The sequence below is a fragment of the Embiotoca jacksoni genome, unplaced genomic scaffold, assembly GCF_022577435.1.
Source record: "Embiotoca jacksoni isolate LCO1_2020_lvr unplaced genomic scaffold, fEmbJac1.0.p SCAF_43, whole genome shotgun sequence".
In the NCBI taxonomy this organism is placed as follows: domain Eukaryota; kingdom Metazoa; phylum Chordata; class Actinopteri; family Embiotocidae; genus Embiotoca; species Embiotoca jacksoni.
This window is the reverse complement of record NW_027185396.1, coordinates 1,335,531-1,339,253: the sequence shown is the minus strand read 5'-3', so window position 1 is coordinate 1,339,253 and position 3,723 is coordinate 1,335,531.

The following is a 3,723-nucleotide window of genomic DNA, read 5'->3' as shown; positions in this document are numbered from 1 at the left end:
GTCCTAAAAGTAGTTAAAGAAAACCCAACTACAAAAACGACAAAGAGATATCACAAAAACACGTTGATTTCTGGGTAAAATAATTAAAACTGCATATATTTTGGAGAGTGATGTGTTCATGTGATGAGGTCATTTCCTGTCAGCGTGATTTGAAACAACAACACTCTGTTAACACTCCGGCACTACACAAGTAAGAGTCCTAACATGGACGAGCACTATTTGTTAGTTTCACTAAGGGAAGTATGTCATTTTTCCAAAACAGGAATATAATTGCCATCCCAAACCTGATATTAATTTCAACTTCAAATTAACTACTAATCCTCAAGGTTAACATACTTTTGCCACACATAGATATATAATATTGGACAATTTTACCCATTGAATAAATGTATAGTATGATATTTTTGGCTCATTTGTGTAATTGGGTTTTCTTTATGTACATTTAGGACGAGTGTGAACGTTAGATGATGTTTTAGGTCATAATGGGTTCATAAACTGTCGAGCACCACTGTATGAAAAGACTTAATTACCTACTACATGTTACAATAATTATATTTGCTGTGTAATATAATGGAGCCAACTGCATGTGGAACTTTAACTTACTTAAAGAAAACACTGCATGATAAGCTTTAATTCAAAATATGACTTATTAACTGTCATTGAGATGTGAAAGGGGAAAAAAAATACACTGCTGTGAATTAGATTAGAAAAGTGCTTACCTCTCAATACTAACAATAGTGTTGAGACTTGAAGCAGGAAATATTGGCTCAGTCCAAAGTTGGAAAAATTCCTCACGTGACACTTGACCTTTCTGCTTTTAGTTTGTCTTAACAGAATGCTCACACGCACTAAAAGTGCTGTGATTGATCCTCCATGTGATGGGCGACAAAACACATCCTGCTCTATCTGCGTAAAAATGCTGAAGTTCAGCCTCAAGTGAGACTTCATCAGTCTCAGTGTGATAAACTGCGCGGCCGTCTTCCACAGCTCAGCGCTTCAGTGTCAAAGTCGTCTTTGTGCTTCCTCAGATTTATTCAATGTCGCAGTCGAGGGATGTTACAACTTCAAAAGGAACATTTTTTTAAACTAATATGGAGCTTCATATGAACTTAAACTAATCAGATTCACTGTATATGAGGACTACTGACTATCCCCTGAAACACTGACTGGATGCTGATTTATTGTTGAAATGAGGTTATGTTCAGGTGCAACATAAACACCGGCCACATTCTGCTCAGGGCTTTTATTTTTTTTTAATGAATGAAGCTCCACTTTTATGAACTGCGTCAGAGTCAGCAGGAGGTGGGTGGGACAGATGGTGGATGCACTACTTTCACACCAGAGATCAGTTTTCACGTCCAGATTCCTGTTTGTGATCAGCAACAAAAACATGTTGGTTAAGGATAATGAAAGATTGTTGTTTTGGTCAGAAGTAAATAAGAGTGTCATGTCTCATGTCACTGTGGATTCTTCTGTATTAAAGCAGCAGATCAGGATCTTCCCCTTAACCACTGCTGTGCCCTCCTAAATATTAAAGAGACAATTGGCATCAAGAAACATTTGTTGTTAAACATATCAGTATTATATTCAGTGTACATGTATTTACATGTTGCCAAACAGATTAACAGCTTCCTCAATCCATTGACAGAAAATGTGAAAAATTAAGTTTTTGCTGTTGAAATAAGAACTTATTTTTTTGTAGACTGGGTTTGTCATTAACAATATTTAGCTCAAACACAGTCATGTGATATCCTTGAATAGAAACTGAAATGTTAATAGTCATATACATGAACCTCTAGAGACAAATAATGTTTCCATTATGAGTATTTTCATCAGGGAAGGATCTTCAGGAAATGCATGCTGGGGCGTCTTGCTCTTTCTGCTTCTTAACTTGCAGTTGTCTTTATTTGCTACATTTGAACTACAATTCAATTTTATGAATGTGTTGTCTTGTGTTGAATTTTATGTTTTTATGCATTTTTTTTATGTTCCTATATATCTGTTTTTATGTGAAGCAATGCATGTCATTTCCTTGCTGTAAAGCACTTTGAGCTGCATTTCTTGTATGAAATGTGCTTTACAAAAAAGTTTATTATTAATAATATTATCATTATTTATTTAACACCTCAGCAGTACATTCAGCAAACTCAACATTTCAAGTCAAAAGACTGAAAGGCTGAAGTGAAGTCAGACGTTTTAAGATGGTTTGAAAAGTAAAAGAAGAAATTCAAAACTGATTTAACTTTTTGTTTATGAGTGATTTGTCACCAGTAAACAGCCAGTTTGAACTTTGGATTTGATGCTCTGATGTCTTTTTGCTGTCTTCAGTGAGGATTTTTTTTCTTCTACTATCGTCATTTTGGGCATTTTAGTTATGATGATTTTTATATCTCTTGATGTTTGTGTCACCTATTCTCATTTCTAAAAATGAAACAAAATTGATGATGACAAACAGCAGCATTCATAAAATGCCAACTGTGCAACAGAAAAGAGAAAATGAGAAAGAATTCCTCTCTCTGCCTCCTTTTGCTTCATCATATTGTGGTTTTATTACAGCCTTTGTTTGCAAGATGAGGCCGTAGAAAGTCACATGTTCAGCTGCATCTCTTTCTGCAGGTCTGTGTGTGTGTACGAGTGTGTGGTTCAACACATATAGAAAGGTAATATAGTTTTATGGTTGAATGGGACTGTCAGTAGTAAAAGTGTGGCAGCACTCATGTGAGACATATAAATAGAGATGGTCTCCCTCTCTGACACGTTCTTTATAGTTGGCCCCCGAGGGCCAAGGCCACACCAACGCATGCGGTACCTGCCGAGGAGCAGGATGACGACGGGCTTTCTTCATCTGATTGCCCTCACAGAGAGAAACAAGAGATGGTATTTACAGTAACAAGGACGAGGACAGGAAGGAAGCGAGCACATGAAAGAGAAAGAAAGAAGCCAACAGAATAAAGAAGAGCACTGCAAACTGTACACCTTTACTAATTCGCTTCCAATTCAAGGATGTTTTTATTGAAGAGAAAACTTAACTTAAAATTTGACTCTTTGCACCTGAGCTGCAGTTTTTCACACAGCTCCTATATTCCTTCTGTCATGTGCAAATTAAATTCACATATTTTAAAGTGAGAGAACGTCAGTCTGAGAGCTTCATTAATGAAGCCCGAACACTATAAACTGTATAATATGCAGTTTATATTTCTGTACTCACTGGACAGAAGACAGAGGAGTACAAACTGTTACGTTATTCTCCAATAAGCAGCAGACAGGTGCCACACAGCTCAGATCAAATCTGCACAGAAACACAGTTTGCATCATTTCTAGAAATTAACTGACCAACTGATCTGCAAAAACCTGCCAGATTTCTGTCATCTGCTCCTCCTTCTTATCTACACACAGACAGTCAACCAGCCTATCTGTACGCCATCAGTCACATTCACATCAAGTAATCCAGAGTTTGTCTGAAACATCAAACATGACTGCTGAAGTTGTGTTTGTTGCTTCCAGCTGTTTGTATGTTAGGATGAGTTTCTGAGATGAATAAATCCCTGCAGCCATCACAAGGCAGCAGGACCCACATGTGTGTCTCTGAAGTGAGAGAGGAGCTGTGTGTGTTATCGCACGTGGCCCAGCAGCTGCTGCCTTATTAGATATTTATAATTATTCATTATCTGGACATGCTGACGTAACCGGTGAGCTTGTAGCGGCAACAGAAAGTGAACTTAC